The sequence below is a fragment of the Hordeum vulgare genome, chromosome 6H (genome assembly GCF_904849725.1).
Source record: "Hordeum vulgare subsp. vulgare chromosome 6H, MorexV3_pseudomolecules_assembly, whole genome shotgun sequence".
NCBI lineage: Eukaryota > Viridiplantae > Streptophyta > Magnoliopsida > Poales > Poaceae > Hordeum > Hordeum vulgare.
This window is the reverse complement of record NC_058523.1, coordinates 430,611,473-430,636,227: the sequence shown is the minus strand read 5'-3', so window position 1 is coordinate 430,636,227 and position 24,755 is coordinate 430,611,473.

Below are 24,755 nucleotides of genomic sequence, written 5' to 3'. Positions count from 1 at the left end.
ATCATCTTTCAACTTAGCTTTCTCTAGGAACGTATTAAAATTCAGGATGACTGTCGCGTGAGCCATGATCTACAATACAAATATATTCAAAGTGGACTTAAACTATGTTCAAGATAATTAGAGTTCAACTTAATCAAATTATATGCTAAACTCCCACTCAAAAAGTACATCTCTCTAGTCATTTGAGTGGTTCATGATCCACTTACACTATCCCAAGTCCGATCATCACGTGAGTTGAGTATAGTTTCAGTGGTAAGCATCCCTATGCTAATCATATCAACTATATGATTCATGATCGACCTTTCGGTCTCATGTGTTCCGAGGCCATGTCTGCACATGCTAGGCTCGTCAAGCTTAACCCGAGTGTTCCGCGTGCGCAACTGTTTTGCACCCGTTGTATGTGAACGTTGAGTCTATCACACCCGATCATCACGTGGTGTCTCGAAACGACGAACTGTAGCAATGGTGCACAGTCGGGGAGAACACAATTTCGTCTTGAAATTTTAGTGAGAGATCACCTCATAATGCTACCGTCGTTCTAAGCAAAATAAGGTGCATAAAAGGATTAACATCACATGCAATTCATAAGTGACATGATATGGCCATCATCACGTGCTTCTTGATCTCCATCACCAAAGCACCCGCACGATCTTCTTGTCACCGGCGCCACACCATGATCATCCATCAACGTGTTGCCATCGGGGTTGTCGTGCTACTTATGCTCTTACTACTAAAGCTACATCCTAGCAAAATAGTAAACGCATCTGCAAGCACAAACGTTAGTATAAAGACAACCCTATGGCTCCTGCCGGTTGCCGTACCATCGACGTGCAAGTCGATATTTCTATTACAACATGATCATCTCATACATCCAATATATCACATCACATCGTTGGCCATATCACATCACAATCATACCCTGCAAAAACAAGTTAGACGTCCTCTAATTTTGTTGTTGCATGTTTTACGTGGTGACCAAGGGTATCTAGTAGGATCGCATCTTACTTACGCAAACACCACAACGGAGATATATGAGTTGCTTTTTAACCTCATCCAAGTACCTCCTCGGTCAAATCCAATTCAACTAAAGTTGGAGAAACCGACACTTGCCAGTCATCTTTGAGCAAAGGGGGTTACTCGTAATGATGAAACAAGTCTCTCGTAAGCGTACGAGTAATGTCGGTCCAAGCCGCTTCGATCCAACAATACCGCGGAATCAAGAAAAGACTAAGGAGGGCAGCAAAACGCACATCACCACCCACAAAAACTTTTGTGTTCTACTCGAGAAGACATCTACGCATGAACCTAGCTCATGATGCCACTGTTGAGGAACGTCGCTTGGGAAACAAAATTTTCCTACGCGCACGAAGACCTATCATGGTGATGTCCATCTACGAGAGGGGATGAGTGATCTACATACCCTTGTAGACCGTACAGCAGAAGCCTTAGAGAACACGGTTGATGTAGTGGAACGTCCTCACGTCCCTCGATCCGCCCCGCGAACAATCCCGCGATCAGTCCCACGATCTAGTACCGAACGGACGACACCTCCGCGTTCAGCACACGTACAGCTTGACGATGATCTCGGCCTTCTTGATCCAGCAAGAGAGACGGAGAGGTAGAAGAGTTCTCCGGCAGCGTGACGGCGCTCCGGAGGTTGGTGATGACCTTGTCTCACCAGGGCTCCGCCCGAGCTCCGCAGAAACGCGATCTAGAGGAAAAACCGTGGAGGTATGTGGTCGGGCTGCCGTGGAAAAGTCGTCTCAAATCAGCCCTAAAACCTCCGTATATATAGGTGGGAGGGAGGGGGCCTTGCCTTGGGGTCCAAGGACCCTCAAGGGGGTCGGCCGAGCCAAGGGGGAGGACTCTCCCCCCCCCAAATCGAGTTGGACTAGGTTTGGTGGGAGGGAGTCCTCCTCCCTTCCCACCTCCTCCTTTTTTTTCCTCTTGATTTTTCTTCTCTTGGCGCATAGACCACTTGTGGGCTGTCCCACCAGCCCACTAAGGGCTGGTGTGTCTCCCCCAAGGCCTATGGGCTTCCTCGGGGTGGGTTGCCCCCCCCCCCCCCCCGGTGAACCCCCGGAACCCATTCGTCATTCCCGGTACATTCCCGGTAACTCCGAAAACCTTCCGGTAATCAAATGAGGTCATCCTATATATCAATCTTCGTTTCCGGACCATTCCGGAAATCCTCATGATGTCCGTGATCTCATCCGGGACTCCGAACAACATTCGGTAACCAACCATATAACTCATATACGCATGAAACAACGTCGAACCTTAAGTGTGCAGACCCTGCGGGTTCGAGAACTATGTAGACATGACCCGAGAGACTCCTCGGTCAATATCCAATAGCGGGACCTGGATGCCCATATCGGATCCTACATATTCTACGAAGATCTTATCGTTTGAACCTTAGTGCCAAGGATTCGTATAATCCCGTATGTCATTCCCTTTGTCCTTCGGTATGTTACTTGCCCGAGATTCGATCGTCAGTATCCGCATACCTATTTCAATCTCGTTTACCGGCAAGTCTCTTTACTCGTTCCGTAATACAAGATCCCGCAACTTACACGAAGTTACATTGCTTGCAAGGCTTGTGTGTGATGTTGTACTACCGAGTGGGCCCCGAGATACCTCTCCATCACACGGAGTGACAAATCCCAGTCTTGATCCATACTAACTCAACTAACACCTTCGGAGATACCTGTAGAGCACCTTTATAGTCACCCAGTTACGTTGCGACATTTGATACACACAAAGCATTCCTCCGGTGTCAGTGAGTTATATGATCTCATGGTCATAGGAATAAATACTTGACATGCAGAAAACAGTAGCAACAAAATGACACGATCAACATGCTACGTCTATTAGTTTGGGTCTAGTCCATCACGTGATTCTCCCAATGACGTGATCCAGTTATCAAGCAACAACACCTTGTTCATAATCAGAAGACACTGACTATCATCGATCAACTGGCTACCAACTAGAGGCATGCTAGGGACGGTGTTTCGTCTATGTATCCACACATGTAAATGAGTCTTCATTCAATACAATTATAGCATGGATAATAAACTATTATCTTGATACAGGAATTATAATAATAACCATATTTATTATTGCCTCTAGGGCATAATTCCAACATGCACCTCATTCACTCCTTCGCACGAGTTGCGCAGCTCGGTCCAACGCGTGAGGTAGTCGCGCAGGGACTCGTCCGGGCCCTGGACGCACATGTCCAGCTCGCGGGGATGCCCCGGACGCTTGTAGGTGCTAGTGAAGTTGCACATGAACGACTCTTCAAAGTCAGTCCTTGTGTTGAAGCTGCTAGCCGGCAGGCTGTTCAGCCATGTCCGGGCCAAGCCAAGCAGCATGAGTGGCACGTAGCGCACCGCCACGCGCATGCTGCCCCAGGCGATGCCGCTGTGGTGGTGTAGTCGGCTAGCCAGTCCTCCGACTTGGCGGATCCGTTATACTTGGGGTGTCGCGTGGCAATATGAAGTCGATGGGGAACGACATGTTGCGGATGCGGGAGATGAAGCAGGCCGGACTGATCGACCCTTCCTCCTCCAGGATACTGGACTCAGATAGCCGGTCGAGGCGGCGCCGGGCATCCTTCTCATTCTGGAAGCCGGGAGCCACTCGGGCGGCGAGCTCAGGCCACACAGTCGGGCCGGCTGAGGCGGACCTGTCCTCATGCGGAGGCAAAACACGTGCATATGTTTGGATCCGGTCGGTTTCCGCCGGTTAATCTGCGCGTTGGTGATTGCCGGTTGATCGTCGCGGCGTCGGGGACGCTTGTCTCGGCCCAAGCTAGCACGAAGTGGGAACCGCGGGGGGAGGATGCTTGATGCATCATCTGAGCCCCGCCAGTCGGCGGCTAGCTATTTCCCCGAGTGTGGGGAGACACGGGGCAGGCCTGAGGCGGCTCGAACTAGGCTTGAAGGGCATTGGCAGTGTTGATGAGTTCACAGACGCACTGCTCCTGCATCACGGGCTCCTCGCCCTCCAGGTCGGCCAGGTCGGCCATGGCGACGTCGGCGGCCTTCAAGTTGGTCGAAGGCGTATCGTAGGTGGGGAAGTTCCCATCAAGTATGTCGGCGATAGCACGGCCGCACTGACGCACCTCACCGCGCCGAGTGGGCTTGATGTCGGCTCAAGTGAGTCCATAGACGGTGTTGTACTCGCACTGCATGGACTCCATCCGGCGCTGCGTGATGGCGAGGGTGGTAGCCTTCGCACGCTACTGCTTGCGGGACGCCTCGAGCTCGGTCATGGCAGCGGACGGGTTCGACGATGGTGCGATGGGGGTACACAGACCCTCCAAGGTGGTCCGCAGGGGGTCGGACAGGCCGACGCGGGACACAGCCATAGCCGCCACCGCCTTAGCCCTGGCACGCTCTCAGCTGGTGGTGGATGGTCATCACCTTGATGCGGAGGTGAGGATCGTCGGTGTCACTCGAAACACTGTTGTCGAGGCAGGTAACGGGTCGGAGACGTTGAGTGCCTTGCTAGCGTACTCGTCGGAGGTGGCAGATGCGCTGATGCGCAACCCCATGGAACAGTCGCAAAGGCTGTCAATGTCGCTGGGGGACACGCCACTAGCAGGCGGCAACGAGTCGGAGATGGTGACTACCTCGACAGGGTACTCACCGAAGGAGGGCGCATCACTGATGTGCACCTCGACAAAGTGCATGCAGAGGATGTCGATGTCGACGGGGTTGCCGTCGCCCGGCAGCTCATCGACTGGAACGACGATGACGCTTGGAAGGCACGCAGGGCTGGCGCCGTGCTATGCATCGTCGCCCGCGATAACGGATGTCGCGAGAGTGCAGAGTGGCACTGGCGTGATGCGCTCGCCGGGGTTGCCAGTGGTCCCGTCCGGAGTGTGTCACCGGCAGACGCCATGCACGGCCCCATGGTTGGCGCCAACTATAGTCATTTTGCCATGACAGATGCCATGGGGTAGCTTAACTCGAGTGATTGGGGCCAATGTGCGTCGACAGACTCTCGAAACGGGATTGGGCACAAGCGTTGGTGACATACCCAGGTTCAGGGCCCTCCATGGGAGGTAACACCCCTAGTCCTATTGGAGGAGAGCTACAATGGTGCTCCCAGAGTTGTATGATGGAGGAGGAAGAACGAGCTTGTGTGTTGCCTCCGTCTTCCTACGTGTGTGTGTGTGTGTGCGTTTGTGTGAGCGGGAGTGGAACCCCCTGCATGGGGGAGTGCTACCTCTTGAGCTTACGTTGGTTTTTCCCTTGAAGAGGAAAGGGTGATGCAGCACAGTAGCAGTAAGTATTTCCCTCAGTTTGAGAACCAAGGTATCAATCCAGTAGGAGTATCAAGATGAGGCACCAATGTACCTGCGCAAAAACAAACAAACTTGCACCCAACGCTATAAAGGGGTAGTCAATCCCTTCATGATTATTTGCAAGGTGAGATATGAAGGTGGAAAGTGCAAGAAAGTAAAAGTGTAGATCTGAAAATATGGTGTGAAGTAGACCCGGGGCCCACAGTGTTCACTAGAGGTTCTCTCATGATAGCAAGTATTACGATGGGTGAATGAATTACTGTCGAGCAATTGATAGAATCGCGCAAAGTCATGATGATATCTAAGGCAATGATCATACATATAGGCATCACGTCCGAGACAAGTAGACCGATAATGTCTGCATCTACTACTATTACTCCACACATCAACCGCTATCCAGCATGCATCTAGTGTATTGAGTTCATAACAAACAGAGTAACGCCTTAAGCAAGATGACATGATGTAGAGGGATAAATTCATGCAATAGATATAAACCCCATATTTTTACCCTTGATGGCAACAACATGATGCGTGCCTCGCTACCCCTTCTGTCACTAGGTGAGGACACCGCACGGTATGAACCCAAAACCAAGCACTTCTCCCATTGCAAGAATTATAGATCAAGTTGGCCAAACGAAACACACAACTCGAAGAGAATTACAAGGATACGAAATCATGCATATAAGAGATCAGAGGAGACTCAAATAATATTCATAGATAATCTGATCATAAATCCACAATTCATCGGATCTCGACAAACATACCGCAAAAGAAGGTTACATCGGATAGATCTCCATCAATATCATGGAGAACTTTGTATTGAAGATCCAAGAGAGAGAAGAAGCCATCTAGCTACTAGCTATAGACCCGAAGGTCTGTGGTGATCAACTCACACATCATCGGAGAGGCAATGGTGTTGATGAAGAAGCCCTCCGTATCCGAACCCCCCTCCGACAGGGCACCAGAACGGTCCCCAGATGGGATCTTGCGGAGACAGAAGCTTGCGGCGGCGGAAAAGTATTTTCGTGGATCTCTTTGGTGGTTTTGGATTTTTAGAGAATTTATAGGCGGAAGAAGTAGGGCAAAGGAGCCACGGGGGGCCCACAAGCCTGCTAGGCGCCCCCCCCCCCACACACACACAGGCCGCGGCTAGGGGGCTTGTGACCTCCCCCGGGGTCCTTTGCCTTGGTTCTCAAGTGCCCTGCGTGTCTTCTGTTATGGAAAAAATCATTCCGCAGGTTTTATTCCGTTTGGACTCCGTTTAATATTCTTCTCTAAAAAAGGTCAAAAACACGGAAAAAACAGAAACTGGCACTTCGCACTGAGTTAACAGGTTAGTCCCAAAAAAGATATAAAATAGCATATTCATGCATACAAAACATCCAAAGTTGACAAGATAATAGCATGGAACCATCAAAAATTATAGATACGTTGGAGACGTATCAAGCATCCCCAAGCTTAACTCCTGCTCGTCCTCGAGTAGGGAAGTGATAAAGACTGAATTTTTGATGTGGAATGCTACCTAACATATTTGTGCTTTATAACTTCTTTCTTGTGGCACGAATGTTCAGATCCGTAAGAATCAAAACAATAGTTTACTATTGACATGAAAACAATAATACTTCAAGCATACTAGCAAAGTGATCATGAACTTTTGAAGTAACAAGGCCAAAGAAAGTTATCCCTACAAAATCATATAGTCTGGCTATGCTCCATCATCCCCACACAATGAATTTAAATCATGCACAACCCTGGTATTGGCCAAGTAATTGTTTTTGCACTCTTACTTTCTCAAACTTTTTCAACTCTCACGCAAAACACGAGCGTGAGCCATGGATATAGCACTATAGGTGGAATAGAGTGTGGTGGAGGTTGTGAGGCAAAAAGGAGGAGATGGTCACATTGACTTGGTGTATTAATGGGCCATTGAGATGCCTATCAATAGATATCAATGTGAATGAGTAGGGATTACCATGCAACGGATGCACTTAGAGCCATAAGTGTGTGAAAGCTCAAAAGGAGAACTAGTGGGTGTGCACCCAACTTGCTTGCTCACGAAGACCTAGGGAAATTTTGAGGAAGCCCTGTTTGAAATATGCCCTAGAGGTAATAATAAATTAGTTATTATTATATTTCTTAGTTCATGATAATCGTTTATTATCCATGCTATAATTGTATTGATTGGAAACACAATACTTGTGTGGATACATAGATAAACACTGTCCCTAGTAAGCCTCTAGTTGACTAGCTCGTTGATCAAAGATGGTCAAGGTTTCCTGGCCATAGGCAAGTGTTGTCACTTGATAACGGGATCACATCATTAGGAGAATCATGTGATGGACTAGACCCAAACTAATAGACGTAGCATGTTGATCGTGTCATTTTGTTGCTACTGTTTTCTGCGTGTCAAGTATTTGTTCCTATGACCATGAGATCATATAACTCACGGACACCGGAGGAATGCTTTGTGTGTATCAGACGTCGCAGCGTAACTGGGTGACTATAAAGATGCTCTACAGGTATCTCCAAAGGTGTTCGTTGAGTTAGTATGGATCGAGACTGGGATTTGTCACTCCGTGTGACGGAGAGGTATCTCGGGGCCCACTCGGTAATACAACATCACACACAAGCCTTGCAAGCAATGTGACTTAGTGTAAGTTACGGGATCTTGTATTACGGAACGAGTAAAGAGACTTGCCGGTAAACGAGATTGAAATAGGTATGCGGATACTGACGATCGAATCTCGGGCAAGTAACATACCGAAGGACAAAGGGAATGACATACGGGATTATATGAATCCTTGGCACTGAGGTTCAAACGATAAGATCTTCGTAGAATATGTAGGATCCAATATGGGCATCCAGGTCCCGCTATTGGATATTGACCGAGGAGTCTCTCGGGTCATGTCTACATAGTTCTCGAACCCGCAGGGTCTGCACACTTAAGGTTCGACGTTGTTTTATGCGTATTTGAGTTATATGGTTGGTTACCGAATGTTGTTCGGAGTCCCGGATGAGATCACGGACGTCACGAGGGTTTCCGGAATAGTCCGGAAACGAAGATTAATATATAGGATGACCTCATTTGATTACCGGAAGGTTTTCGGAGTTACCGGGAATGTACCGGGAATGACGAATGGGTTCCGGGAATTCACCGGGGGGGGCAACCCACCCCGGGGAAGCCCATAGGCCATAAGGGTGGCGCACCAGCCCTTAGTGGGCTGGTGGGACAGCCCAAAAGGGCCCTATGCGCCATAGAGATAAAAATCAAAGAGAAAGAAAAAAAAAGGGACGTGGGAAGGAAGGGAAGGACTCCCACCCACCAAACAAAGTCCAACTCGGTTTGGGGGGAGCCTTCCCCCCTTGGCTCGGCCGACCCCCTTGGGGCTCCTTGAGCCCCAAGTCAAGGTCCCCTCCCTCCCACCTATATATACGGGGGTTCTAGGGCTGATTTGAGACGACTTTCCCACGGCAGCCCGACCACATACCTCCACGGTTTTTCCTCTAGATCGCGTTTCTGCGGAGCTCGGGCGGAGCCCTGGTGAGACAAGGTCATCACCAACCTCCGGAGCGCCGTCACGCTGCCGGAGAACTCTTCTACCTCTCCGTATCTCTTGCTGGATCAAGAAGGCCGAGATCATCGTCGAGCTGTACGTGTGCTGAACGCAGAGGTGCCGTCCGTTCGGTACTAGATCGTGGGACTGATCGCGGGATTGTTCGCGGGGCGGATCGAGGGACGTGAGGACGTTCCACTACATCAACCGCGTTCACTAATGCTTATGTTGTACGATCTACAAGGGTACGTAGATCACTCATCCCCTCTCGTAGATGGACATCACCATGATAGGTCTTCGTGCGCGTAGGAAAAATTTTGTTTCCCATGCGACGTTCTCCAACAGTGGCATCATGAGCTAGGTTCATGCGTAGATGTCTTCTCAAGTAGAACACAAAAGTTTTTGTGGGCGGTGATGTGCGTTTTGCTGCCCTCCTTAGTCTTTTCTTGATTCCGCGGTATTGTTGGATTGAAGCGGCTTGGACCGACATTACTCGTACGCTTACGAGAGACTGGTTTCATCGTTACGAGTAACTCCGTTGCTCAAAGATGACTGGCAAGTGTCGGTTTCTCCAACTTTAGTTGAATCGGATTTGACCGAGGAGGTCCTTGGATGAGGTTAAATAGCAACTCATATATCTCCGTTGTGGTGTTTGCGTAAGTAAGATGCGATCCTACTAGATACCCTTGGTCACCACGTAAAACATGCAACAACAAAATTAGAGGGCGTCTAACTTGTTTTTGCAGGGTATGCTTGTGATGTGATATGGCCAACGATGTGATGTGATATATTGGATGTATGAGATGATCATGTTGTAATAGAAATATCGACTTGCACGTCGATGGTACGGCAACCGGCAGGAGCCATAGGGTTGTCTTTATACTAACGTTTGTGCTTGCAGATGCGTTTACTATTTTGCTAGGACGTAGCTTTAGTAGTAATAGCATGAGTAGCACGACAACCCCGATGGCGACACGTTGATGGAGATCATGGTGTGACGCCGGTGACAAGAAGATCGTGCCGATGCTTTGGTGATGGAGATCAAGAAGCACGTGAAGATGGCCATATCATGTCACTTATGAATTGCATGTGATGTTAATCCTTTTATGCACCTTATTTTGCTTAGAACGACGGTAGCATTATGAGGTGATCTCTCACTAAAATTTCAAGACGAAATTGTGTTCTCCCCGACTCTGCACCGTTGCTACAGTTCATCGTTTCGAGACACCACGTGATCATCGGGTGTGATAGACTCAACGTTCACATACAACGGGTGCAAAACAGTTGCGCACGCGGAACACTCGGGTTAAGCTTGACGAGCCTAGCATGTGCAGACTGGCCTCGGAACACATGAGACCGAAAGGTCGAGCATGAATCGTATAGTTGATATGATTAGCATAGAGATGCTTACCGCTGAAACTATTCTCGACTCACGTGATGATCGGACTTGAGATAGTGGATTTGGATCATGTACCACTCAAATGACTAGAGAGATGTACTTTTTGAGTGGGAGTTCTTAAGTAATATGATTAAATGAACTAATTTTCATAAACATAGTCTAATGGTCTTTGCGAATTACGATGTAGCTTGCGCTATAGCTCTACTGTTTTTTATATGTTCCTAGAGAAAATTTAGTTCAAAGTTGATAGTAACAAACTTTGCAGACTAAGTCTGTAAAACCGAGGATTGTCCTCTTTGCTGCACAGAAGGCTTATGTCCTTAATGCACCACTCGGTGTGTTGCACCTCGAGTGTCGTCTGTGGATGCTGTGAACATCCTACATACACGTTTCTGATGACTACACGATAGTTCAGTGCAAAATACTTAATGGCTTAGAAGCAAGGCGCCGAAGACGTTTTGAAACGTCGCGGAACATAAGTGATGTTCTAAAAAGATGAAGTTGTGATTTCATGCTTGTGCCCTTGTTAAGAGGTACAAGACCTCCGACAAAATTCTTTGTCCACAAAGTAAAGGAGAAAATCTCAATCGTTGAGCGTGTGCTCAGATTGTCTGAGTACGACAATCGCTTGAATCAAGTGGGAGTTAATCTTCCAGATGAGATAGTGATGGTTCTCCAAAGTCACTGTCACCAAGCTGTGAGAGCTTCGTGATGAACTATAACATATCAAGGATAGATACAATGATCCTTGAGCGAATCGCGATGTTTGACACTTCGTAAGTAGAAATCAAGAAGGAGCATCAATAGTTGATGGTTTGTAAAACCACTAAGTTTCAAGAAAGGCAAGGGCTAGAAAGGATACTTCGTGAAACGGCAAAACAGTTGCTGCACGAATGAAGAGACCCAAGATTAAACCCAAACCCAAGACTAAGTGCTTCTGTAATGAGGGGAACAATCACTGAGGCGGAGCAACTCTAGATACTTGGTAGATAAGAAGGCTGGCAAAAGTCGAAAGAAGTGTATTTGATATACATGATGTTGATGTGTACTTTACTAGTACTCCTAGTAGCATGAGGGTATTGGATACCGGTTCGGTTGCTAAGTGATTAGTAACACGAAATGTAAGCTACGGCATAAACGGAGACTAGCTAAAGGCGAGGTGATGATACGTGTTGGAAGTGTTTCCAAGGTTGATATGATCAAACGTCGCACGCTCCCTCTACCATCGGGATTAGTGTTAAACCTAAATAATTGTTATTTGGTGCTTGCGTTAAGCATGAACATGACTGGATCGTGTTTATTGCAATACGATTATTCATTTAAAGAGAATAATGGTTACTCTATTTTTTTGAATATTCACCTTCAATGGTTTATTGAATCTCGATCGTAGTGTTACACATGTTCATGATATTGGTGCCAAAAGATACGAGTTAATGATGATAGTACCACTTACTTGTGGCACTGCCGCTTGAGTCACGTTAGTATAAATTGCATGAAGAGGCTCCATGCTGATGGATCTTTGTACTCACCTGATTTCGAATCACTAGTGACATGCAAATCATACCACATGAGCAAGGCCTTGTTTTCATTGAGATGAAACAAGATAGTAACTTGTTGGAAGTGATACATTTTGATGTATGCGGTCCAATGAGTGCTGAGGCACGCAGTGGATATCATTATGTTCTTACTTCACTGACGATTTGAGTAGATACAGGAGTATTTACTTAATGAATCACAAGTCTGAAATATTGAAAAGTTCAAATTCCGTTTCAGAGTGAAGTTCGTCGTAACAAGAGGATGAACTGTCTACGATATGATCATAGAAATGAATATCTGAGTTACGAGTTTTGGTACGCAGTTAAGACAATGTGGAAATTGTTTCGCAGTTCATGCCACCTGGAACATCATAGTGTGATGATGTGTCTGAACATCATAGCCATGCACTATTTGGTATGGTGCATACTATGATGTCTCTTATCGAATTACCACTATCGTTTATGGGTTATGCATTAGAGACAACCGCACTCACTTTAAATAGGGCACCGCGTATTTCCGTTGAGATGACACAGTATAGACTGAGGTTTAGAGAAATCTAAACTGTCGTTTCTTGAAAGTTTGGGGCTTCGACACTTATGTGAAAAAGTTTCAGTCTGATAAGCTCGAACCCAAAGCGGATAAATGCATCTTCATAGGATATCTGTCACATCCCTAAACCTTAAGCTAGATAGCATTGTGCTCATGTCTTCTTTGCATTTGCATCTAAGAAGTTTCAACAAAAACAACAAAGTGGCAAAGGAAAAACTCAAAACCCTAGCCACCATTTCAATTAAAGGAAATTTCAAACTAGTTCAATATCAATGAACCCAAAATGGCCTCAAGAAATGTTCAAACTTTCTGATAAATCATGAAAGTAAATGAGCATTGGAGAAAACTATTTCCTTGACACTTCAAGCATTTTAAATAAATGCAAAAGCCACTGGTTTCAAATTTAAAAATTTGAAAACAGAAGCTATAATTTTCCAAAAATGTTGAAAGTCTTGGAAATGAGTGGGGACATTATAACAAATATTTTAGGAGGTTTAAAATAGTTTTTACTTTTTGTTTTGGAGCTGAAATAATTAGCAAAGCAATAAATAGCAAAACAGAAAAACAAAAGCAGAAGAAAAAGGAAAAGACTTACCTGACGCCCACGCCAGGCCCAGCCCATCTTGCCGCTCGTCCCCTTCCCTGCGCCAGTAGGAAGCAGGAGGTGGCCGCCGCCTCCTCTGGCGAGGCCACGCACCTGCGTGCCTGCCTGGCCGCCGGTTCGCGCTGGCGACGGCGGGGATAAGCTCCCCAGAGCCTCCCCTATCCATTCCCCGCCTCGGTTCTCCTCCTCCGCCCGGATCCCCTCCTCCTCTCTGCTGCCGCCATTAGAGCCGAGCTCGAGCTCGAGCTGGCCGTTGCCCTGGCCATAGGAACCCCTCCCCGAGCACGCCATTAGATCCGCCTCGTCGCCCTGGTCGTCTCTGCAGAAGCCGAAGTCCCCTCGAGCCCTGCAACGCCCGCAACGCCGTCGTCTTCTTCCTCCGGCCGTCGGACATCTCCCGTCGATTCGTCGCCCCAGGCCTTCCCCGAGCCGTCTGAGCTCTTCTCTGCACTCCCTGTGAGCATGCGGTGGTTTCCCCTAAGCTTTTCCCGTCGATCCCCTCCTCTAGCCCTAGTTTCACCGGAGCCCGACGAGCACCGCCGCTGCCGCTTGTCGCCGGTAGCCCTCCGATGTCCAGCTCGTCCTCCCGTGAGCACCAGAAGCTCCAGGACGATGCGTAGATGCCGTAGCAGCTAAGATCTAAGCGTGGAACCCTCTGATTCAAGCCCCCCCGACGACGCCCGAGCTTCGGCCGCCGCTCCGGCTCGTCGCCGACGCCTCTTCCGGCGACCCTAGCCTCCCCAGTTGGTCCTGCCAGATCGGCCACTTCGCGAGCTTGATGTAGCTGCCAACCGCGTGCGTTTTCGTGTTGTGCAGCGCCGTCTAGGTCGCCTCCGGCGAGCCCTCCGCCGTGGGTTTGGTCGCCGGCGACCACCCTCCGGTGGCCGTCGACGTGGCCGGCCATTAGGGCCTAATCGCCCTCCTCTGAGTCGCTGCCAGAGGGCCCCACGCCTGGTCAAACCCCAATTAGGGGCTGGTCAGCGCGGGATTAGTCCCAGAGAGGCTGACCAGTGGGGCCCCCCTGACAGGTTTGACCTGCACAGGTCGGCTGACCTGCTGACGTCAGCCTGATGCAATAAATGGAATTTCCAGTATAAAAATAATTCAGGAAATTGCTAAAAATTGCTAAAATCATAGAAATTAATCTGTAACTCCAATGAAAATAATTTATATATGAAAAAGTATCAGAAAAATTCAAGGATTCTGATTATGCTATTTTTAACTATGTTTGAAAAAGTTACAGAACCCTAAAATGTGAAATAAGCAATAATTCAATTCTTTTAATCACTTTATAAATGGAAATTGCAAAAATATCCAAATCTCATCATAAATGCAATGATCACACACTACCCTAGATGTAAATCAGTACCATAACATGACATTTCATGCATGTTAACATTAGGTTGATCTGAGCATCTGGTCGAATCAATTAAACCGGTATCCGGGAATACCCGTTTGAATTGCTATTCGAATGTGATTCAAATCAACTCTAAACCTAAAACATCTTGATTATAATAACTTATCACTTGCATTCTCATGCCAAGCTCATGCATCATTTTGATTGCATATGATTGTTATTGAATGTTGCCATTCATTTTGGTAGGCTCCGCACCCCCGGATTCCACCGAATATCCGTCTGACGGATATCGTTCCTCCTCTGAGCAACAAGGCAAGCAACCCTTTTGATCATCCCGATAACTCCTATGTTCTTGCTCCTGCACCTATTTATTGCATTAGGATCAAATGCTTCAACTGCTTTTGCCACGATAGTTGGACCCACTTCCTTTGCATGACTTAACCTTGTCACAGTAAATAGCCGAACCTTGCAACCTAGCATACCTGGTAGTTGCTTGAGCTATGATGTGCCTTATCCTTCTATGCATGCTATGCTTAGAGTTGTGTATGGTCTGTCATTTGGGAGATGAACAGAAATGTGGAATGTGTTCGGTGAGCAAAGGTCGTGTGTTGAACTTGATTTGGTAAAGGTACCGGTGAAAGGCTGTGTAGGAGTACATGGCGGGTTGTTTCATCGGAACCGTCCTTAGGAACTGAGTTCCGTGTATGTAATCCAAGACTAGATACTACCACATGATGGGCCCTGAAATATGACCCCGCTCGGCCTATTAATCGCGTAGTACTCGGTCCAGGAGTTGCAAGTAGTTTCTGGTGTTTATAGAAATGCTGGAGGCCGTGCATGGTGCTGACCTGAGAGGTGGACCGTGATGCGGTAGGCAGTGGCACGGTGTACCAAGTGGCACCCGGATGGTGGGCTTGGGAACCCTGCGCACATCGTTTGAGGCCGTGGCGGAAACCTCGGCCGGACTTCCGTACGGGTTACTCTCAGATAGGCGATAAACCTGGACTAGGTACTAGTGTGGTTAACGGTCGTGGCCGACTCCCTCGCTGGGCTTCCGCTTGAAGGTTGCCGAGGTGCATGACGTGCACATGGCGATAAGTGGCGGGAGCGTGTGTGACGAAGTACACCCCTGCAGGGTTATGATCTATTCGAATAGCCGCGTCCGCGGATCTGGACTACTTGGAGACATATGTTGTTCATAGATAACTTCAATGGCTACTCATAAAATTGTCAAGATAAGCGTGAGTGTCGTGGACGGCATTTCCGTATAGAGACAGAATGATTCCACGATAGTGTATTGTTGTGGTGTTAGTGGACTCGTGTGCGAGAAATCAAGTTGTCAAAACTAATTTCAAAAAGCGAGTTGTCTAGCCACAAGTCAAATGCTGGCTTCCCGCATGAAACCCCACAATACCTTCTTGATACCTTACATGAGTAGTTAGCCATCCTAAAGTCTTGCTGAGTACCTTCGTACTCATGTTTGCTTAATCATGTTGCAGAGGTTGTTAATGACCCTAATGGAGGGTTCTTCGTAGACATCAACGACGACGAGTAGCTGGTGTCCCAGCTACGATCTAGCCCTAAGTCGGCTCTGTAGTATAGTCAGGCCATGTGCCTCCTAGTTGCTCTGTCTGTACCCAGACAGCTTATAACTCTTCCGCTGGCTTGTATTGTGTAACTGATATTATGGGTCGTGAGACCCTTAATGTGTAATAATATGTGTGTGGCTCTTCCGAGCCTCTTCAATAAAGCTTGTATGTTTATGGTTATGTTGTGATGCCATCGATGTATCTATACATATCGGTATGCCATGCGTACGTGTGTCTTACTTGATATGTATGGGGTTTGATTACCTAGTCGTGAACTTTAGTAGCACTCCTTACAAGGAAATGCCCCTTTGTGATCCAACGAGCCTTGGTAGTTCGCTACTGCTCCGGACGCATTGGTTGACCGGCATGTGTCCTTCTTAGCTGCTGTGTCTGTCCCCTTTGGGGAAATGTCACACGACGTAATGGAGTCCTTGTAGCTTGCTACGACTCGTCTACGTTCGTTGATGACCGACACCTGCTTTGTTGGGTCATGTATGCCTGTCCTTGTGCGAAACTGCCACTTTGGTTTATGACTAGACATGTTGATCCGGGTTCTTTGACATTGGAATGCTAGCGACACGATCACATACGTGAGTCAAAAGACGCAAACAGTCCCAGCTAAGGTAAGGCTGCAGTCGTGGAGTTAACCGTGCGTGAGACCACAAAGAGATGCGATGTGTTACAGGCTGGATTCCTATGGCTTAGGATCGGGGTCCCGACAGCGTTGGTATCAGAGCCTGACTGACTGTAGGATTACTAAGCCAAACTGGTCGAAGTTGAGTCTAGAATTGCTTTAGTTATATATAAGGGAATTTTATGTGGAAGGGAACGTAACACTCTTGTTCTCTTCTCAAGATATTCTATTCTGGTCATCCTCGTCTTTTCCGCGGGAATTAAGGACTAGGTTACTCATCTTCTCCTAGGCTCGGATTTTTGATCGGTAGATTATAGGACTACGGGTCGAGAGATATTGGGTTTCTTTTATTCCTAGGAAGCAGGAAGTAAGTTTGGTGACCAGATAATTGAACTTGATAGTTGAGTGGTTACGCTATTCCATTTTGGGTTGTCTCAAAATTTGTTTTTGAGCATTTACAGCCGTTATGCTGCCCAATTTTGCATTCAGAGCTCTAATGCTTTTTGCATTACTCTCTATTTACAGATGCCTGGTCGTCCTTCTCGTCAGGTGGTACGTTTGACCAGGTGCATTGATGTGCCGGGTCAAACAGCCATGCTGGTCAGGGTGATGTTGGTGTGCGGTTACCGCTGGTACCCCGAGTACACAGTGGAGGAACAGTACCGAGACTTCAACCAGAGCCAGTACATTTGCACCGTTAGGGTATTTCCAGACTACCCTGGAGCGGAGAAGCCAATACATTGGTCCTATGGGTTGGGAGTCACTGTTGACATGGCAGTACAAGATGCTGCCTACTCAATGCTGACTATTATGAGAGCGAGACATGCACTGCTGCAGAATTCAGAGTTCTGTTATGTTCCGGCCTCTCAGTCTGGTGAAGAGGGATACCTCAGTGGAGTCTATTTTGATTCTTCTATGGAGGACCCACTTCTGCAGTCCACTGTTGAGATGCTAGAGAACAGAGACAGGGATGCTCGTGCTCTCCGCATGGAGCTTTACGCTACCCGTGCCCGCCTGTGGACAGCTTTGACGCAGCTGGCACCGGTAGTCCAGACAAGGTACGGAGAGATGGAGATGCTGAACCCTGTTAGGACCCATCTTCCGGCCCACGTTGACTGGCCAGCTATAGGAGGAGTCACACCTCTTCGGGGCCCCCTCTTACCACCAGTCAGGGGACCAAGGCCACATCCGTGTCCCTATGGATCCCAGGGATCTCAGGCTAGAGTGTTTCCTGATCCGCAGGTTGAGCTTCCAGGTCATGGAGGTAATCTCTATGAGATGTTCTATGCGGATGCCTGAGCCGTGAGCGGAAGGATAGTATGGTAGTAGCCGTACGTTCACAGTCCTGTGTGACTTGTGGAGTATGGTAGTAATGTGAAATGAATTCCGGAGGCCTAGATAAATAATGTATAGGAAGCTTGTAAGCCTCTGATGAGTAGTTCCACCATTTTAGTAGTTTGCTCTTCGAGTAAGTTTGTACTGAACTATGTAAGGGTGTGTATGAACCATGGTGTATATATAGCAGTTGCTTGTTACCATGTTGTTCGGATATTCATTTCCGCATTCCGTGTGTTCAGTACATTCTTAATCCATAGCTAGTGATGATATGATATTGGTCTAAGCTATGAGTTTGTTTGTCAGGATGGTGTTCACCAGGTTGAACCGTGCCCCAGCTCATGAGCAAGGTGAGGGTAGTCAAGCGTCGCAGGAAGACCTGCCTCAACCACCTTCTCTGGTAGAAGTGATGCTTGAGGCAGAAAGAAACAAAAGGGAGACCAACCGACTGCTAGAGCGTATTGAGCAGAATACGGCTCGACAGCCTAGGAATGCTGCAGTGTCCCTCAATGACTTTGTGAAGCTGAATCCTCCAAAGTTTCATCATTCCGTCGATCCCCTCGACGCTGATGACTGGCTGTGCAGCATTTCACGCAAGATTCACTCTGCGAATGTGTCTGAGGCCGACAAGGTGACTTTTGTGGCGTATTTCCTGGAGGGACCCGCCAATCTGTGGTGGGAGAATTTTGAAGCTATGCGTCCCGCTGAACCCGTGGCCACATGGGCAGACTTCAGTGCAGCTTTTCGTCTGCACCACATCCCAGAGGGTCTGATGGACAGAAAGAGAGAGGAGTTATGTGTCTTCACTCAGGGCAAGTTGTCTGTGGATGCCTATAGCCGCGAGTTCGGTAATCTCGCCCGCTATGCAACAGAGGAGGTGTCTACTGACGCCAAGAAGCAAGCAAGATTCCGTAAGGGTCTGAGCCCTGAGCTCCGTCGAGATCTGCGCCTCCATGAGTGTGCAAGCTTTCAAGCCCTGGTCAACAAAGCGATCAGTGCGGAGACTGGTCATACTGACTTCGAAGCCACAAGGAAGCACTCCCGTGACTTTGGCTCGTCTTCTGGTTCTGCGTTTCCAAAACGCAGGCTGTGGGTTCCAAACAGTTCTCTGCCGCCAAGATACACTCCGAGGCCATCCGACGTGGCGCCTCAGACGAATCAGGCCAACCCTCCAGCAAAAGCTTATGGTGGTCCAGCTAGCAATGCTGCACCACTTGCCAACCAGGTGATATGCTACAAGTGTGGAGAACCAGGGCATTATTCCCGTGAGTGTCCTCAGAATGTGGGTGCCAAGCAACCCGGAAAGTCTGTTGGGCAGGCCAAGTCGGGCAAAGCGTTTTATGTGAAGCCAACTCCTGCACGTGGCCGTGTGAACTATGTGTCAGCAGAAGAAGCTGCAGAGGATCCCGACGTCATGCTGGGTACGCTTCTTGTTAATCATCACCCAGCGTCCGTTCTCTTTGACACTGGGTCTTCTCATTCCTTCATTTCAGAAAGTTATGCACAGTTGCATAACATGTCATTTTGTGATATGCCAATCCCATTGGTTGTCCAAACCCCTGGTAGTAAATGGCAAACCTCTAGGATAACCTATGACAATGAAATTCTAGTAGACAGGCTAGTTTTTCTAGCCTCATTGATAGCATTGAAATCTTCGGATATTAATATCATCTTGGGCATGGACTGGATGTCAGCTCACTATGCCAAGATTGATACTCACTCTAGAAATGTCCAGCTTACCCATCCCTCGGGTGAGATAGTAAATGTCTCTACTCGAGTTGCCAAATTCCAACTCTATTCCCTAAATGCCAACCCTCTTCCAGAACTTGAAGACATTCCGGTAGTCCGTGACTTCCCGGATGTTTTTCCAGAGGAACTGCCAGGAATTCCACCTGACAGAGATGTAGAGTTTGTGATAGATCTTGTTCCGGGAACTGTCCCAATAGCCAGAAGGCCTTATAAGATGGCACCCCTGGAGCTAGCCGAACTTAAGAAGCAATTAGATGAGGCCTTGAGCAAAGGTTTCATTCGTCCTAGCTCTTCTCCTTGGGCTTGTCCCGTCCTCTTGGTCAAGAAGAAAGACGGAACGAATCGGATGGTTGTAGATTACCGACCAGTTAACCTGGTCACCATAAAGAACAAGTATCCGCTCCCCAGGATCAATGATCTGTACGATCAGCTCGCTGGATCCTCAGTCTTCTCCAAAATGGATTTGAGGTTGGGATACCATCATATCAAGATTAAGAACGGGGACATTCCAAAAACGGCTTTTGTTACTCGTTATGGCCAATATGAGTACACCGTCATGTCCTTCGGTTTAACCAATGCCCTAGCCACCTTCTCTCGGCTGATGAATTCAATCTTCATGGAGTATTTGGATAAATTCGTCGTAGTATACCTCGATGATATTCTCATCTACTCCAAGAATGAACAAGAACATGCCGAGCATCTAAGGCTAGTATTGATGAAACTTCGAGAGCATCGCCTTTATGCCAAATTTTCAAAATGTGAATTCTGGTTACCATAAGTGACCTATATAGGCCACGTAATCTCTGGTAAGGGTATTGCTGTCAATCCCGAGAGAGTTCAAGCCGTCCTTGATTGGACTCAACCTGAATCGGTTAAGCAAGTTAGGAGTTTTCTTGGTCTAGCGAGCTATTGTCGCCGCTTCGTCGAGAATTTCTCCAAAGTTGCAAAGCCTCTGACTGAACTCCTCAAGAAGGATAAAAAGTTCGAGTGGACACCATAGTGTGAGCATAGTTTTCAGGAACTGAAAAGACGCCTGACCTCCGCACCTGTGTTGCTACCACCAGATTTTTCTAAGGACTTTGTTATCTATTGCGACGCCTCGCGACAAGGATTAGGTTGCATTCTCATGCAAGATCGTCATGTGATCGCATATGCATCTCGACAGTTGCGTCCACATGAGGATAATTATCCCACACATGACCTTGAGCTTGCAACTGTGGTCCATGCACTAAAAACCTGGCGACATTACCTTTTGGGTAATCGTTGTGAAATATTCACTGATCACCAAAGTCTGAAATATATCTTCACCCAGCCGGATTTGAATCTCAGGCAAAGACGATGGGTTGAGTTGATCTCGGATTACGACTTAGGGATAACTTACACCCCGGGGAAGGCCAATGTTATGGCCGATGCACTAAGTCGTAAATCTTATTGTAACAATTTGATGCTACAACAAGGTCAACCACTTCTCCATGAGGACTTTCGGAAGTTGAATCTTCATATCGTTCCTCAAGGATTCCTTTCTACCCTGGTGGCGAAGCCTACTCTTAAGGATCAAACTATAGCTGGCCAAAAGCGTGACAAGGGTATATCACGGATCAAGGAGAATATTTTTAGCGGAAACGCTAAAGAATTTTCCGTGAATGATCAAGGTGAGGTGTTCTTCCAGAATCGTTTAGTGGTTCCTAAGAACCCACATCTAAGGCAGTTAATCCTTAAAGAGGCTCATGATTCCCCTCTCACCATTCATCTCGGTAGTACTAAGATGTATCAGGACCTACGCCAGAGGTTCTGGTGGACTAGGATGAAGAGAGAAATTGCTGAGTTCGTTGCTAACTGCGATGTTTGTCGTCGAGTTAAGGCAGAACATCAAAGGCCTGCTGGCACCCTTCAACCCTTAGCTATTCCTGAATGGAAATGGGATAAAGTTAGCATGGATTTCATTACCGGATTTCCCAAGACCAAGAAAGGAAACAATGCTATCTTTGTGGTCATTGACCGTCTTTCCAAAGTGGCTCATTTTCTTCCTGTTCGTGAGAGTATAACAGCTAGCCAGCTAGCGGAGTTATATATCTCTCGAATAGTGTCTCTTCATGGTGTTCCCCTGGAAATTAACTCGGACCGTGGAAGTATCTTTACTTCTCGCTTCTGGGAAAGTTTTCAGAATGCCATGGGGACTCACTTATCTTTTAGCACTGTTTTCCATCCCCAGTCAAGTGGTCAAGTAGAAAGAGTGAATCAAATCCTAGAAGATATGCTCCGAGCTTGTGTTATTTCGTTCGGTATGAATTGGGAGAAGTGCCTTCCATTTTCCGAATTCGCTTATAACAATAGTTATCAATCAAGCCTGGGCAAAGCCCCTTTTGAAGTTCTCTATGGATGAAGATGTCGAACACCTCTTAATTGGTCAGAAACCGGAGAGAGGCAACTCTTTGGCCCGGACATGATCCAGGATGCAGAAGAGCAGGTTCGCATTATTCGTGAAAAGTTGAAAACAGCCCAGTCTCGTCAAAAGAGCCAATATGATCGTCATCATAAGGCTGTGACCTTTGAAGTTGACGAGAAGGCTTATCTTCGGGTTACACCTTTGAAGGGTACCCATCGTTTCGGTATCAAGGGCAAGTTGGCTCCTCGTTACATTGGACCTTTTCGCATTCTTGCCAAATGAGGAGAAGTTGCCTACCAGTTGGAACTTCCTCCGCATCTTTCCAAAGTTCATGATGTTTTCCACGTCTCGCAACTCAGGCGTTGCTTTTCGGATCCTATCCGTGAAGTGGACCACGAAACGCTTGATCTCCAAGATAACCTTTCTTACCGAGAATACCCCGTGCGTATTCTTGATCAAGCTGAGCGTACCACTCGACGTCGAAACCTCAAGTTTCTTAAAGTTCAATGGTCAAATCATTCTGAAAAGGAGGCAACTTGGGAAAGAGAGGATCGTCTCCGACTTGAATATCCTGCGTTATTCCCGACGACTTCTAAATCTCGGGACGAGATTCTTTTGAGTGGGGGTGAGTTGTCACATCCCTAAACATTAAGATAGATAGCATTGTGCTCATGTCTTCTTTGCATTTGCATCTAAGAAGTTTCAACAAAAACAACAAAGTGGCAAAGGAAAAACTCAAAACCCTAGCCACCATTTCAATTAAAGGAAATTTCAAACTAGTTCAAAATCAATGAACCCAAAATGGCCTCAAGAAATGTTCAAACTTTCTGATAAATCATGAAAGTAAATGAGCATTGGAGAAAACTATTTCCTTGACACTTCAAGGATTTTAAATAAATGCAAAAGCCACTGGTTTCAAATTTAAAAATTTCAAAACAGAAGCTATAATTTTCCAAAAAATGTTGAAAGTCTTGGAAATGAGTGGGGACATTATAACAAATATTTTAGGAGGTTTAAAATAGTTATTACTTTTTGTTTTGGAGCTGAAATAATTAGCAAAGCAATAAATAGCAAAACAGAAAAACAAAAGCAGAAGAAAAAGGAAAAGACTTACCTGACGCCCACGCCAGGCCCAGCCCATCTCGCCGCTCGTCCCCTTCCCCGCGCCAGTAGGCAGCAGGAGGTGGCCGCCGCCTCCTCCGGCGCGGCCACCCACCTGCGTGCCTGCCTGGCCGCCGGTTCGCGCTGGCGACGGCGGGGATAAGCTCCCCAGAGCCTCCCCTATCCATTCCCCGCCTCGGTTCTCCTCCTCCGCCCGGATCCCCTCCTCCTCTCTGCTGCCGCCATTAGAGCCGAGCTCGAGCTCGAGCTGGCCGTTGCCCTGGCCATAGGAACCCCTCCCCGAGCACGCCATTAGATCCGCCTCGTCGCCCTGGTCGTCTCTGCAGAAGCCGAAGTCCCCTCGAGCCCTGCAACGCCCGCAACGCCGTCGTCTTCTTCCTCCGGCCGCCGGACATCTCCCGTCGATTCGTCGCCCCCAGGCGTTCCCCGAGCCGTCTGAGCTCTTATCTGCACTCCCTGTGAGCATGCGGTGGTTTCCCCTAAGCTTTTCCCGTCGATCCCCTCCTCTAGCCCTAGTTTCACCGGAGCCCGACGAGCACCGCCGCTGCCGCTTGTCGCCGGTAGCCCTCCGATGTCCAGCTCGTCCTCCCGTGAGCACCAGAAGCTCCAGGACGACGCGTAGATGCCGTAGCAGCTAAGATCTAAGCGTGGAACCCTCTGATTCAAGCCCCCCCGACGACGCCCGAGCTTCGGCCGCCGCTCCGGCTCGTCGCCGACGCCTCTTCCGGCGACCCTAGCCTCCCCAGTTGGTCCTGCCAGATCGGCCACTTCGCGAGCTTGCTGTAGCTGCCAACCGCGTGCGTTTTCGTGCTGTGCAGCGCCGTCTAGGTCGCCTCCTGCGAGCCCTCCGCCGCGGGTTTGGTCGCCGGCGACCACCCTCCGGTGGCCGTCGACGTGGCCGGCCATTAGGGCCTAATCGCCCTCCTCTCAGTCGCTGCTAGAGGGCCCCACGCCTGGTCAAACCCCAATTAGGAGCTGGTCAGCGCGGGATTAGTCCCAGAGAGGCTGACCAGTGGGGCCCCCCTGTCAGGTTTGACCTGCACAGGTCGGCTGACCTGCTGACGTCAGCCTGATGCAATAAATGGAATTTCCAATATAAAAATAATTCAGGAAATTGCTAAAAATTGAAAAAATCATAGAAATTAATCTGTAACTCCAATGAAAATAATTTATATATGAAAAAGTATCAGAAAAATTCAAGGATTCTGGTTATGCTATTTTCAACTATGTTTGAAAAAGTTACAGAACCCTAAAATGTGAAATAAGCAATAATTCAATTCTTTTAATCACTTTATAAATGGAAATTGCAAAAATATCCAAATCTCATCATAAATGCAATGATCACACACTACCCTAGATGTAAATCAGTACCATAACATGACATTTCATGCATGTTAACATTAGGTTGATCTGAGCATCTGGTCGAATCAATTAAACCGGTATCCGGGAATACCCGTTTGAATTGCTATTCGAATGTGATTCAAATCAACTCTAAACCTAAAACATCTTGATTATAATAACTTATCACTTGCATTCTCATGCCAAGCTCATGCATCATTTTGATTGCATATGATTGTTATTGAATGTTGCCATTCATTTTGGTAGGCTCCGCACCCCCGGATTCCAC